The sequence below is a fragment of the Meleagris gallopavo genome, chromosome 3 (genome assembly GCF_000146605.3).
Source record: "Meleagris gallopavo isolate NT-WF06-2002-E0010 breed Aviagen turkey brand Nicholas breeding stock chromosome 3, Turkey_5.1, whole genome shotgun sequence".
Taxonomy (NCBI): Eukaryota; Metazoa; Chordata; class Aves; order Galliformes; family Phasianidae; genus Meleagris; species Meleagris gallopavo.
Window position 1 is genome coordinate 873537 of NC_015013.2, and position 15550 is coordinate 889086.

General features: G+C 41.9%; 1 protein-coding gene across 5 annotated transcripts in view; it reads left to right on the top strand.

Annotated features, from left to right (window-relative positions):
- Positions 1 to 15428: 15428 nt before the first annotated feature.
- The window catches only part of EZH2 (enhancer of zeste 2 polycomb repressive complex 2 subunit), a 44488-nt gene continuing 44366 nt past the window's right edge, over positions 15429 to 15550 (top strand). For 3 of the 5 annotated variants that reach the window (XM_010708233.3, XM_010708234.3, XM_010708235.3), the window contains exon 1: positions 15444 to 15544. The gene's annotated coding sequence lies outside the window, so the exon portion shown is untranslated. Of the gene's footprint in view, positions 15545 to 15550 lie in introns of all 5 variants that reach the window. The other 2 variants (XM_010708236.3, XM_010708237.3) reach the window with 1 other exon arrangement.

The following is a 15550-nucleotide window of genomic DNA, read 5'->3' on the forward strand; positions in this document are numbered from 1 at the left end:
CATGGTCACTATAGTCTAGACTGCCTCCTTTCTTAACATCTCTAATGAGTTCATTTGCAAAATGTCCAGTAACTGTTTTCCTCCTGATAGAATTCTTGGACCAGGAACTCCTCGGTGCAGTCCAGGAGTCTCCTAGATTGCTTGTAGCTAGCCATCTTTCTTTTCCTGCAGATATCCGGGTGGTTGAAATCCCGGAGAGACTGTGAGCCCAATGCTTCTTGTAGCTGAAGCAATGAGGCTTCATCAACAGGCTCCTCTTGATCAAGTTGCCTGTAGTGTATTCCAATCATCAGATGGGATAGCAGTCCTCTAGAGAAAGACATGATTTGGCAAACAGAATATGACTTAGAAAAATGATGATATTCTGCATATCCTTCCATCTTTCCAAGTGTATTTAGGTTCGGATGTAATTAGCTTTAAAGAGAGTAAATTTATTTATTTTTTGTTTTTTTTTTCTGGGCTTATGTAACCAAAAGAGCTATCTGACATTATAAGCAAAATTAATCATTGATGAATATGTAAGACCAATGGCAAAGATCAAATGATGTGACTTTTGCTCTATTTTAGTTATACATACATTGATAAAACTAAGATGGGATCCCATACTGGTAACTCTCACATTTTCAATATGAAGATGAGATCAATAAATATTTATAATGCACTAAGTGCAAAGGAGATTATGAACATCTAAGTATATCAATATTAGAGCAGAAACTTACCATATTAAATTGTCACTGATACTCAATTTATTATTTTTTTTAAAATTATAAACCATTCTGTATTGGAATATTTTAATGCAACACTGAAATACAGTATCGCAAGAAAAGTAGGAATTAAAACATGTTATATTTGTTTTTGTTAGTCAAATATGTGGAGGTAGAAAAATTGCCCACACTTGGATCAGCTTATCAGATTAGAAAGGGCAGGGTGCCGTGTCAGCAACACCACACAGCAAGCAAATGCTTGCCTGCATTTGATCCCTGTAGACCTTCAGAGGGTCACAGTCTGGCTGTGGCATGCATCTACCATGGATCACGGTGCTCAGCTGAAGTGCATCCTCAGTGTGAGGGATTGCGGCCTGTTTCTTTTAGTAGGTTAATAGAGAAAGTAAATTAAATTCCTAACAATTAGTCTTGTATTTGTCTTTGGCCTTATAGTGATGCACAAAAGAACCTCACGCATATTTCTAAGCACAGGATTGTTAAGCATATTGGGCTGTCCATTGGAAGTGCTGCATTTTTTGTGAGCTGTTCAGATCTGGAGCGGATACATTCTGCGCCAAAGCAGGGAATTGCCTCAGCCATATCACTCCTCGCATATGTAAAACCTGCCACTAGGGAGCCCGCTGACCCACGAGCAGGGCAAGAAGGAAGAGCAAAAAGGGCATGGCACAGCACATGAAACAGCACAGCAGTTTCTGAGGGCAGGTCACATAGGGCACACGAGGAGGTAAAGTACCTCTGTGCACTTGAGAGACTGGTTCACCTATTGATTGCTTCCGAGACAAGAAATTTAGCCAAGGTCTCTGCTAGGCAGAAAGCTCTGGTAAGAAAGTGGCTACTCAGACAGAATGCCTGACTGTTGCTGCCGGTGAAGGGCAGCAAGGGATTCCACTTATGTGAGGTGTCAGCAGGTGGATCATCTGCTCAGCGTGCTGACAACGCTCAAAGAGGAAGTGAAGAGATTAAGGAATATCAGAGAGTGTGAGTTGGAGATAGATTAGTGGAGTAACTCTGACAAACCAGCAAGAAAGACACCAGGGTCATAACCCCCAAACAGTGGTGGACACTCTGCCCTGCCACCATCGAGCAGAGGAAGGTGATTTAAGGGAAGAGAAAGAGTGGAAACAGGCCCCAGATCAGAGTCATAGGCAACCCCCATCCTGACCTACCTCAGTTCCCCAAGTGCTTCTGCATAATAGGTTTGAGGCTCTGGTACCTGGGGGAGAAGTAAGTGAGGATGTGGTGGGAGATCCACCCGTGAAGTTGTCAAGAGTGAGGTGATCGACTCCACACCTCTAGACTGGGTCCACCAGGAAGGACAGAAAGGCTACTGTCATAGTTGGCTCCCTTCTGAGAGGAACGGAGGGCCCTAAATGTGGGACCCTACCTGTAGAGAAGTGTGCTACATTCCTGGGACCTGAGTCAGGGAAATTTCTAGGAAATTTGCTGATTCGCCCCACCGATTATTATCCTTTATTGATAGTTCAGGCCAGCAGCAAGTTGCTGAGAGAAGCCTGAAGATGATCAAAAAGGACTTCAGGAGACTAGGGTGGTTAGCGAACAAAGTGGGCGTGCAGGTTGTATTTTCCTCTATTCCTTCAGTGGCAGGGAAGGATGCTGAGAGGAGCAGGATAATAAATACATGGCTGAGAGGCTGGTGCAAATGCAAGAATTTTGGCTTTTTTTGCTGTGCTGGCAGGGAGGAAGTCCGACATGAATGAACAGGGCCTAGAGAGTGGTTGTGAATGGAGTGAAATCCAACTGGTGACTGCTCACGAGTGGTGTTCTCCAGGACTCAGTACTGGGGCCTGTCTTGTTCAATATCTTTGATAACTTGGATAAGGGCACTGAGTGCGCGTTCAATAAGTTTGCAGATGACACCACGTTGGCTAGGAGTGTTGAAGTTCCTCATGCTTCTTCATTGCATATACATGCATACCCATTCACATATACATACCCTCTGCAGCTCAAGTGCTCTTTTGTAGATTCTTTTTTACAAAGCGTGTCACAAGCTGAAATGTTTACATAGTGTGAATGCAGAGCTTCCACTTAACAGCTGTCCAAGCATGCATTGTGACTATCCAAATATATGAGTGCTTCTCCTAAAGTAATGCCTCCTATTTCATTATATGAAATATATTATTCATTATATGGTCCACAATGTGAGAAGCAGATGTTGGTGGTATAGTATCGGATGTAGTCAATAGCACCTGCTGACACTCACCAACACATGCTGAACATTCACAGAGAACAAAGAGTGGAAGTGGTGGTGAGTGGTGTGTTTCAGCAGTAGTGACAGCAATGTGAAATGCAAGCCATTTTCCAGACAGGCATGCAGAATTTTACAAGTCTGTCGTGCAGGACCTAGTTCATCGCTGGCAACAGTGCATAGGCGATGCTGGTGACTATGCTGAAAAATAGTGTTTTGCAGCTGAGGAAGTGTTCCATCAAACAGTATTATTGTGCCCTTTCCATCTGTTGTAATTTCATGAAAATAAATAGGAGGCATTACTTTTGGAACAAGCTGAGTATTTCTGCATCTGAGACACCTTTGCTGCTACTTCTGGATAGAGTCTCGGAGCCTGAAAACTATCATTTCAGGGTGTGCATGTTTAAAACCATGCATGTTTGTACAGTGATGCAGCATGAATATCTTCAGATTCATGCTTTGTGTAAATTCAACACATCCTCAGAGCTGTAGCTCAATTATGTATTGTATACATAGTGTTTTGTTGTGACACTTTGTGAAGACAGATAAACAGAAACTTCATTAAGGTAGAAATTAATGTTTTACCTGAAAAACAGACCCGAAGTTCAGGGAGCTCTCTTGAAGTGCACAATTGGGAAACGCTTCATGCTTATGTGCCTTGTCCAACACACAGCAAGTACCACATCAAAAGCATCAAATTAGCTTCATTAGGCTGCATAAACAGAAGGCTTTTTTGTTTTATTTTCTCCCCCACTCCCTTCTGAAAACAAAATCTCTTCAGAAAATAAATAAATGAAACCCTACATGCATGCATACATGCTCTATTAAGATGTAAGAAATCAGAAATTGTGTAACTTAATGTTCTTATGCCAACTCTGCCATCACTGAATGGAGTGAGTCTCTCTCTTCCTCTCTTCTCTGTTTCCTATTCAAGAGTATCAGACCTAAATACCAAACCTAGCTCAATCTCCAGAAACTTACGATTTTTGAGAATAAGATTGCAAGATCTGGAACAAACAAACTGAACTGTCCACACTCATTTGGAAAAACAAAATCAGAACTTTTTTTAATAATAAAATACAACTTAGAAATACAACAACAATACAAATAACAAAAATAACTGAATGCATTGCTTGCTGTATTTTACTATTTAGAGTGTACTGTAAAATACATTACTGGACTGTGATGAAGTTAATGTTTCAGTAGAAGCTTAGCATTTGCATTCTGCGATTGCTAACATTATCTTGCATTAGTGAACTCTGCTGAATACATGAAAAGTTGGACTTGTTTCATTTGGTGTACATTAATAAAATTTTTCACGGAAGTTGACTCTTGATTAATTTTTTAAAGGAATAAATGTCTGAACCCTTACTATTGCTTCTGAGCTTAGTGCTGGATATTAAATTTGCCTGAAAAGACCAATCGAAACCACATGGACAGAAAATCCTCAATTATGTTAGGAGGATAAACACTGTGCTACTGCCCCAAAAACCTACTTACAGTTACATTTTCTAGTTGAAGTAATCTGCCAAGTTTTATTTATGGGAAAGTAATCTTGCCCCTATACTCAGTGCTGGTGAGGCCTCACCTCAAATACTGTGTTCAGTTTGGGGCACTTCAGTACAGAAAGGACGTGGAGGTGCTGGAGCAGGGCCAAAGAATGGCAAGAAGCTTGTAAAGGACTCAGAGAAAAAGCTCTACGAGGAGAGACTGAAGGAACTGGGGCTGTTTAGTCTGAGGAAGAAGAGGCTGAGGGCAGACCTGATTGCTCTCTTCCAATAAATGAAAGGTGATAGCAGTAAGAGTGGGATTGGTCTCTTCTCACTGGTGACAGGTGACAGGACGAGGGGAAATGGCCTCGAGTTTTGCCAGGGGAAGTTTAGTTTGGACATCAGGACAAAACTCTGTACAGAAAGGGTTGTTAAGCACTGGAATAGCTCCACAGGGAGGTGGTTGAGTCACCGTCCCTGGATGAGTTTAAAAAACATTTGGATGTGGTGCTCAGGGACATGATTTATCGGAGGGTTCTTAGAGTTGGGGTAGTATGGCTAGGTTGCAGTTGAACATGATCTTTAAGGTCTTTTCCAACCTGAGCAGTTATTTGATTTAGTAGAAACAATCTGACATTTTAAAGCTCGATTGGCAACTGAGCTTGCATGTAAACATGCCTTGAAAATCGATGTTTCAAATAAACAGTTAGTTGTAAGCTTTTTGTGCAAGTCTGCAGTTTGTAGTGAGTAAAGAAAAAAAGGCAGCTTGCAAAAACAAGTGCAGACCTTGAGTAGCTGTTATTTGTTCATTCAGTATTCACTGTTTATAATCAATGGCAGCAAAAATGTTTATGTATTTGGACATTTCCCTTATGATTACCAATGTAAGATCTGTACAAAATCATTTTATTTTCCATATACAGACTGGAAGAACAACTCATTGAGAGCAGCCCTGCAAAAAAGGGCTTGGGGGTGCTGGTCAGTGAAAAGCTCTACATGAGCCAACAGTATGTGCTTGCAGTCCAGAAAGCAAACTATATCCTGGGCTGCATCAAAAGGGGAGTGGACAGCACGACAAGGGAGGTGATTGTCCCCTTCTGCTCTGCCCTTGTGAGGCCCCTGGATTTCTGTGGCTAAGCCTACGGCCCCCAACACAAGAAGGGTTTGGAGCTGTTGGAGGAGATCCAGAGAGGGGCTGCAAAGATGCTAAAAGGGCTGAAGTACCTCTCCAATAAGGAAAAGCTGAGGGATCTGTGCTGATAATTCTTTGGTTTATATTTTACAATTAGATTTACAATCAGCTACCTAAAGTTTGGATAATGTCACTGGTAACAAGAATCCTGAAAGAGGTAATAATGTACCTCTCGTGCATATCAACAGCAGTGGGCTCAAAGCAACCTACTTTGGAACAGCTGATCACCCAATACAGAGCTACATTTATGCAAATGAAACCGGGCTTTGACATGTTATTTAATTTTTTTTTTTTTAATTTGTCTCCAAACTACATAACAAGTTTAGCTCTATTTTACATATATTAAGATTCCAAACACTTGACTCATTAGTCTAATCAGAAAATGGAGAGGCCACACAGGTAGATGACTTGTTCAGCAACCCTGACCCCATTCATTCTTACGCATGTATAGCCCTGCCCTTCACTCATGCATAAAAAGGATCACAAAAGCAAACAATGGCATGTTCATTCACTTTATTAATTCATCACTGTTTCATTCACTTGGTTGACTCAGTCTTTCATACTTAAAGCTTTAGAATGCCATCTCATTTTGCAGTAAGACACAGGAGTAGTGCCAATTAAAAATCCCTTAAGACTCACAGATTGAAAATATCTAAATTACACTCTCAATCCGATTGGTACTAAACCTCATGAAACAATCCCTCAATGTATCCTGTACATAAATTAAAATCTTATGTAAATATTCAGTGCTGCACAAGTCTTTTCTGACCTTTTTTCCTCTTTTTACTTTGCTTGGTTTGAAAGCAAAAATGAGTTTCTGCCTTTGGTATTATGTATGTAACTAAGCATTATGGAGAACAAAATGTGGCCAGCTGCACGTAAATTTAAGTTTTAACACCTCTATATTCTTCAGCTGTCACCCTTCCATAAAGTATTTCTCAACATCAGTCTGTGCAGACACTCATTTATTTAAAATTTTATTGGCTACAGTCCAGTACATGTAATTAGTCACTTTAAGTTCCATTAATTTTTCATCATTCTATGTTTCATACTCAGGAATAAGTCTTCAGAGATGAAAGTGTAATATAATATTTCTAAGTTGTTACACCAGTGGCCTTTTTTATTCTATGATCCAAGTTTGATACAAATTCAAACCATTGATTTTTCTATTAGGTATCTGACTAGCACATTCACCTGGTCAAATATAACTTCACCAGCTCATCTAATGACCAAATGATGCATTAGTGATGATAGACTTTGATGTACGGGTATGTTTGTATTTGTATATAGACATATGAATCTCTGCAACGGTGATTCTTTCAGTCATAAAACAAACAAAAAAAGCCTTCTGTATCACCTTCTGATTTTAGAAACAGAACACCATTCTACCAGCAACAGCTTTCTCAGAACAGCAGGAGAGTTATTTCTGGTTTTATCATTTTGATCTTCACAAATATGCGTATGATAAAGAACTACAAATTTGGCAAAAAAGACTGCTAACTAACTACAAGTCCATAAGGCTAGAAAGTAAATTCTTTGATACAAAGTCACAGCAGTGAATGGGTCTGCATAACAACTTTTGAAATTTGATTTATTTTTGAATAAAGCCCTCACCCAAGGCTAAGACTGAAAAACAAAAAGCCAGGGGTGCGGTAATACTTGCTCTCTGTTGGAAGGGAAGGGATGGGCATCTTGACTCGCCACGCTCTCTTTTCACATGACAGACAAAGAACAGGAGCAGCTTAATATAGTCCCCAACTTCACAGAGTTTTTCTGCAACCAAGGCCCAAGAGATGAAATTTGGAATATGCTATCCTCTAAAAATCCTCCCAAATCACAAGAAATACAGCATATAAGCACTAGCACAATGTGCTTGTTTTAATGACTTATTTTAAATCTGTTTGTGAGTTTCAGTTTTTAACTTCCAGTGTAAACTCTTTATCACACATCTTAAACCGACATTTTGAGAATAAAACTTACTAATTTGGAGAGATTTTAACAGATCCTCAAATCCACCTATAAAGTGTAGATTTTCCCAGTTTTGTCCAGTAAATGATTTTTTTTATATATATATCAGTTTTAACCAAGTTTGTGTTATTAAACATTACTTTCATTTTCAACTTTTATGAGATGACTAACATAGAGTATATGAGTTCATGTGTATATACACACACACATAATCACCTTAATAAAAAAAAATTAGCTAGTGTCAACACCTTCTACTATTTTGTATGTCACAATTAGGCAATTATGTCATAGGACTGCACCTTTACAAAAAGAGAACTGAAGGCGGGTATACGAGAAAGAGAATAAGAGGGGGAAATAAGGCATAATATAGCAGTGTACATATAGAAAATTCTCAAATATGTAGGCTACTCTGAAAGTGACGCCTCTTATTTATTTCCATGGAAACTATGACAAAGAGCACAACAACACTATTTAATAGAGTAAATTCTCTGCTAAAAAAACCCCTATGCATTTTTGCCAGTGTTGAACAAGAGCCAGTATGCTACGCTTGTAAAAATCTGCAAAAATGATTTGTCTTTCACGTTGCTGTCATCACTGCTGAAACACACCGCTCACTGCCTCGCTGTGCTAACACCCACTGTTTGGTCTCCATAAGTGTTCAGCAAGTATCCATAAATGTTAGTGGGAACATTTTTTCCTGCATGGAGGAACTCAGTCACTCACCTTTGCCTCGTACACATTTCCATGTCAGACACCGTTTTGTCACACTGCCCCTCTGCTGCCATCTGTGGCACAGCAACAAAACGTAATGGAATTTTTGCGAGAAGATTCGACTTCTACTGCCATACCACCAATATCCACCTCTGACATCTTGGGCCAACATAATAAGGTAGGAGGTGTTACTTTCAGAGTAGCCCTTATAGAATAGGAATACTTAAAACTCAGGCTTTTAATCCCGGATGTGGGTCAAAGGGAGGCCATCTAGTAACTCCCATTTAATGCCCACTTGAAGCTTTATATTTACAGCTTTTTCTCCTCAGGAAAATCTTTGCCTTTGACTGGCATGCAAAAATATCATATAACCACAGTGACAAATACAGCTGGAAATAGGCTTTGGAATATTAGCTCTCAAGCATATGCTTTCATGGCATATGCCTGACCATTTTGATTAAAATTAAAGGTTTGAATATATCAGTAAATACAGGTCAGGAAAAAAATAAAGGTGAAAAATAAGCAGACAAAGGAATGTATTTTGCCTACTCAGCTAAAATATCTTCTGTGACAACAAGATTTCACTTTCCTTTAAAGTGAAATCATTACCTACAGGTAATTTTAAAAATCAAGTTAATTTTGAATTGAGGCATTTAATCTTTTTTTTTTTTTCACAGTTTGAAATGAATGATTACATGCAATAAGTTTTATCTCCACATGTTAAGAAAGAGTTAATAAAAAGTCACTTATGCTGCTTCTGTTATTGCGTGAAAACAACATTGGACGCTTCCTTTTGGCAACATTTCTTCTTAAGCAAAAAGATAGTGCACTGTGTTTGACACAGTGCCATAGTTCGAGTTAACTGTGTGATGCACCTACATCTTTACTTGACTTGCATCACCTTCCCTCAAAGGGAAATGAAAAATCTCCTTGAGCTCATCATGATGGACCACCTCAGATCTATTTATGATAGATCTGCAGTGGTCCAGCATGCTGAAACCACTTACACTTAATATGAAATGTATTACACACCTGTATGGTAATGTACTATGACACAGGAGACACAATGTTTGAAACTTGGCAAGCCTGAAAAGCACTGGCTAGGCATGAGGAGATCGTATCTTGCTGTGACTGGGCTCCTAGATTTATTCATCTGGCCTAACGGCCTTTGTGCTCAAAGTTACTTCAGCTGTACATTAAATTCAATTCTATGGATAAACAATAGAAATAGTCAATAGAAAAGCAGAAGTCAGGAACTGTGTCTGGTTCTGGGCTTCTTGCGTTCACTTCTGGGCTCTCCCAATTCAAAATGGACAGAGATCTCCTAGAAAGAGTCTAATGGAGGGCAACAAAATGATTAAGGGCCTGGAGCACCTCTTTTATGAGGAAAAGCTGAGAGACCTGGGACTCTTCTGTTTGGAGAAGGCTGAGAGGGGATCTGATTACTATTTATAAACATCTTAAGTGTAGGAATCGAGTTGATGGGGCAGACTCTTTCCAATGGAGTGCAATAATAGAACAATGGGCAATGGGCAGAAACTGAAACACAGGAAGTTCCATGCTAATGCAAGGAAGAACTTGTTTACTGTCAGAGAGACGGAGCACTGCAACAGGCTGTCCAGAGAGGCTGTGGAGTTTCCTTCTCCGAAGATATTCAGTATCCCAGACACTCACCTGTGCAACCTGCTATAGGGAATGTGCAAGGGGTTGGACTCAGTGATCTCTAGAAGTCTCTTCCAACCCCTACAGTTCTGTGATTCTATGAGATAGAATAGAAATGGGACACACGGTTGCATTTCTTTCAGGGAAATTAGATCCTAAGTACCATCAGGAATCTACAGGAAAACACTGTAAAACATATTTGATCTCAAAATAGCTACACTGTCATTAAGTAATTAAGTATTGCTAAAAAATTAACACAATAGAAGAACTGTTTTTTTTTTTTTTTTTTTGAATAATGTAAGAAATGGTCACCTCCAGATGGGTACCTGCTGACTTATACTATGTAATTATTGCAGGGCATCCCAATTCTATACCTTTACAAATTCATCGTTTTAGGCTTCCCTTTTAGTTCTCCACATACATTTCCACGTTTGTAAAACCTTGACAAATTCACATGGACTAAAGCTCAGGATTTGATCCACAAAATAAGCCAAGATACTTGCAAAAGTACAGGTTAGAGTTAGGAATTGAATGCATATTGAATATTCAATGTGAGGCACGTCTTCTGATGCTTGGAACAACATTACAAAACTAAATAAATTAAAAGAAAGAAAGAAAGAAAGATCTTCTGAACAGCCTACTGCATATTATTTTCAGTGCAAAAGGCTTTGCTTGTAGGGCAGTGCACTGGTAAGTGTAAAAAAGGCAGGGTGTGCATTCTCTTTCTCTCTCCAGCAAAGAGCAAATGAGCTCAAAGACTTTCAAAGAGCAAATGAGCAACAAAACTTTCGAAGCTATGTGACTGTATTGGAACTACTGAATCACGGCCTGAACCTCTGATTGACCACCTGAGGCAAGCCACGAGTCAGCCACAGGAGCACAGGTGAGGGCAATTTACCTGAGCTACTGGAAGGGGTGGAGCCTGGCTGCACCTCTCCTAGACCCATTTAAGAGCTGACTGCCACGGAGGAAGGATCTCTTCTGGAGATCAGTTTTCATGGTGAATATTGTGAGCATACAACATTGGTAAGCATTTTCCATTTATTACCTTCCTGTTGCAATAATCTTACTTAGCCTAACTTTCCTGGATATTTCTTAATTATAACACCTGCATATTCATTGATTATACAGTGACTAAACATTAAGTCCACCAGACTGCACTGCAGAATGGACCCACCCAAAATCTAAGCACTGCTTTGTTACAGCTGGATCTCCAAGTATAAGGGAAACAACATTGTGATCGGCAAGTCAAAAGGTAATTTATGAGAATGATGAGCCCAGCCACCAAGATGCCTGCTCTGAGTGGCCAACGGTGGGGTAACCTAGCTGTGCCTGTCTTAAACAAACAGGCGTGCAATGGAAATACTGGCCAACACTTCTCCATGTTTCAAGCTAAGACAGTTCCCCAACTGTTTTCCCCTGACAGATGGAAGAAACACTATTCAGTTCTGACTGCAGAAGTCAGCAGATTATCAGGATAGTAATTAAGAAAACAATGCATAAAGAATAATCTTTGTCTTGGAAATGCCACCTTATCTGAGACATCAAAATCTTTAAAATAAATCAGTCAGCTATTGAGTTTGACTTGTAGCAGTGTACCTCTTCTTTTTCCTTTCTCTATATTATTATACCTGGACTTGAGCAAGGTCTTTGACATGGTCCCCCACCACATCTTTATCTCCAAATTGGAGGAGTGTGAATTTGATGGGTGGACCACTCGATGGGTAAGGAACTGGTTGAAAGGTAGCAGATTGAGGGTGGTGATCAATGGCTCTATGACCAGGTGGAGGCCGATAACGAGCAGCATCCCCCAGGGCTCTGTCTTGGGACCGGTACTCTTTAACATCTTTATCAATGACATCGATGATGGAATCGAGTGCAGCCTCAGCAAGTTTTCTGACGACACCAAGCTGAGTGGTGCAGTTGACACGGTGGAAGTAAGGGATGCCATTCAAAGGGACCTCAACAGACTTGAAAGGTGGGCCCGGGTGAAACTAATGAGGTTCAACACAGCAAAGTGCAGAGTTTTGCACTTGGGCCAGAGGAATCCCAGGCATCCGTACAGACTGGAAAGAGCAGTCCTTGAGAGCAGCCCTGCGGAGAAGGACCTGGGGGTCCTGATGGATGAAAAACTGAACATGAGCCAGCAGTGTGCTCTTGCAGCTCGGTAAGCAAATAGTATCCTGGGCTCCATCAGCAGAGGGCTGGCAGGAGGGACAGGGAGGTGATTGTCCCCCTCTACTCTGCTCTTGTGAGGCCCCATCTGCAGCACTGTGTCCAGGTCTGGAGCCCTCAGTACAAGAAAGATAGAGAGCTGTGGAGATGGTCCAGAGGAGCCACAAAGATGATCAGGGGGCTGGAGCAGCTCCCCTATGATGACAGGCTGAGGGAGCTGGGCTTGTTCAGCCTGGAGAAAAGAAGGCTGCAGGGTGACCTCAGTACAGCCTTCAGTACCTAAAGGGAGCCTACAGACAGGAGGGGAGTCAATTCTTTGAAAGGGGAGATAACAGCATGACGAGGGAAATGGTTGGAAGGTGAGGGAGGGAAGATTGAGGTTGGATGTCAGGGGGAAGTTCTTTACAGAGAGAGTGGTGAGGTGCTGGAACAGCTGCCCAGAGAGGTTGTGGATGCCCCGTCCATCCCTGGAAGTGTTCAAGGCCAGGTTGGATGGGGCCCTGGGCAGCCTGATCCAGTATTGAATGTGAAGGTTGGTGGCCCTGCGTGTGGCAGGGGGTTGGAGATTCATGATCCTTGAGGTCCCTTCCAATCCTGGCCATTCTGTGATTCTGTTATATTAATACGCTGCCTCTTTTTTTTAAAGTGACACATAAGTAAAGTGTCACTTTATTCAATCTCACAGTAAGCAATCATAATTAGGAATATCCTATAAGTTGTTACTCAACTAATGAGTCAGATCAATATTAGTGAACCAGTACTAACAAATCCTCGTTCTATCTTTTTAGTCATACACGAAATACCTGAACAGTCATTTTTCATTCATATATTGAGAACACAAAAAAATCTCTTCAGGAGAGTTTTTTGTAAAAGAGAGGCAAAAGATTTCAACAATTCCAGAAGGATCCAAGCTAAATAAGATACTTTTTTTCCAGAGTCTAATTCTATTTTGATTGTTAAGTAAAATACGTATGTCTTCAACATTACTTTTTTCAGAACTATTACATTTTGCCATCAGAATTGACTCCTTTCCGAATAACTCATCAGAATACCTGTTTTCATAATTATTTCAGAAACCTTTGTAATATTTTTTTGCTCGCGTATCTGGTCCAAATGCCTCTTAAAGCAGATAAGATAAAGCAGATCAGTGTTCAGACATTCTTTAATCATGAAAATGCAGTAGAAACAGAAAAACATTTGAGTGGTTTACTCCGCAAAAACAAAGTCTATAAGCAGCTCATTACAAATTAAACATCCATGCGCAGAAAAAAAGAAAGCAGCTGCCAGAATTCTCCAGGTTATTTTTAATAGCCTGAGTGATCAGAAAATAGGCACTTAATGGATATCCTCGCTGAGGATTCATCACTTTAAGAGTCTAGAACTGAAACTAAGTGTGGAAAGACTATTTTCACACAGTGTGAAACAGAAAGAGTAGTTCCATTCAAAATGTGTTTTTTCTAGTAAGCATTAGCTTCACATACAGCAGATGAATAATTTTCTGTGCAAGACAGAAAAAATGAAGTCTGTACTACAGTGTAGTTCAGTGTTGGCTGTGTAACACATTTTTTTTTCACCTTGTGATTGACTATACTACTTACTTTAAGTTATGGTATGCTTATTTATAAGTTATATACTTATATAAGTTACACGCTTATATGTATAAGCATTAAGTTATATACTTTTTGACTAAGATCAGACCTCATGAAGTGCAATTCTAACAATCAAAAAAAACTACAAGTTCCAAGCTGTGAAGAGGCTGGGTAGCCATTTTGGTGGTGGCAGCCATCTTGGGGCAGAATAGATTTAAATAGCTGAATTTCAAGAAATGACTTATGTATTGCAAAGCTGACAGTTATAATCTTGGAAAAGGTCATCTACTCTAGTAGAATCAGAGAAAGAGTATGACAATATGTCATTCTGTGACATGTAAACATAACAAGAAATCATTTCTGTTCCACATTAAACAACTCTGAGCCTCATTTGGCCTATAATGCAGCTGAAATTTTTGGGCATGAAGCTGTGTTGGTGATCTTTCATAGGATTTTTATCACTCAGAACCTCACTGTGGTGGACAGTGCCCATTTTTGGGCTTCATGCAAAGATGAGAGGGGGCAATTGAAGGCGTCACAAGTGACTCAGAAGGGAAGACGATGCTCATTAATGAGAAACATTGGGAACAGACAGCAACGGGACAAGGCTCACAATCCGTTCTACTTCAGAAGCAGTGCTGAACACAGGTGGGGAGATGGTTACAAGTGCAGATGAAGGATCACGGTGGGAAACTTATCTTGGCAATTTTATTTTTAATCAACAAAGAAGCAGCCAAACAGCGAGACAACAGAAGGCTAAAGGGGAATGAATCTTCGAGGTTTAAAGTATATCCTTGTCAATGTGACTGAGCATGGGCTGCAGAATAGAAATGTGGGAAAATGGTAGCAACCTTAAGCTGGAGACAGCAACAGGATCCCAGCTTTATGCAGAATGAACACCTTGCTGTTGCTGTGATTTACGACAGCGTTGATGGGACACAATGGGATTTTGACAGCGAAGAATCCACGCTGGGGGCAGAACAGCAAGGCACCAACATTCGCGAGGAACAGCAGAAAACAAAAAGGCAGAAAACAAAAAGGCAGAACCGTGCCAGGTTTGGGCGCACAAAGGTCAGACGACACGGCAGGACGGTGCGTCACGTACCGTGCTTAGCGACTCGGCACGGCGCGAGGCCGGCAAGGAGAGCAGCCTGCCGCGGAAGCGGACGGCAGGGAGGGCGCGGGCCCTGCTGAGGTAAGCAGCTCCTGCCAGCACCGCCCCCGACCCCGCCTGGCTCTTCCCGCCTGGCCGCCGCCGCGCCTCTCCCACGCTCGTCCGTCCCTCCCCTCTCTGCCGCGCGCGGAAGCAGCAGCGCGACTGTTAAAACCGTTACAGCTCCCACTTTCGAACTGATTCAAACTCAGCAGCGCTGAGACGCGACGCCCCTCCCCGCTCCCGTCGGGCCCCTCGCCTCCTTCCTTTCCCCGGTCCTCGCGAGGCGGCGATCGGAGCACCTCGGGCTCCGGCCCCGCTACCCACTCAGCTAGGCGGACGGGCGAAAAGAGCGCAAAACCGCCCGCTCGGGCGAGCGGCGCGAGAACAAAGAGCTCCCCCACCCCTCCTTCCCGCCAGCACGTGGGGCGCGGGCCCCGCCCCTTGCCCCGCCCACCGCCGTCCCCGATTGGCGCGGGGCGCTCCGTCCGCGTTCGTCCAATCGGGGCGGCGCTCGGCCCTCGCCAATGAACGCGATAGCGATTGGGCCGCTGTATTTGGCGCTCGGTCCGGGAGGGTGAATCCGGCAGCCGGAGGCAATAGGGGAAGAAGAGCCGGGAGGAAAAGCGGCGCCGAGCGGCGGCGGCGGCACGAGATCGGAGCGAGGGGCCGGGTGAGC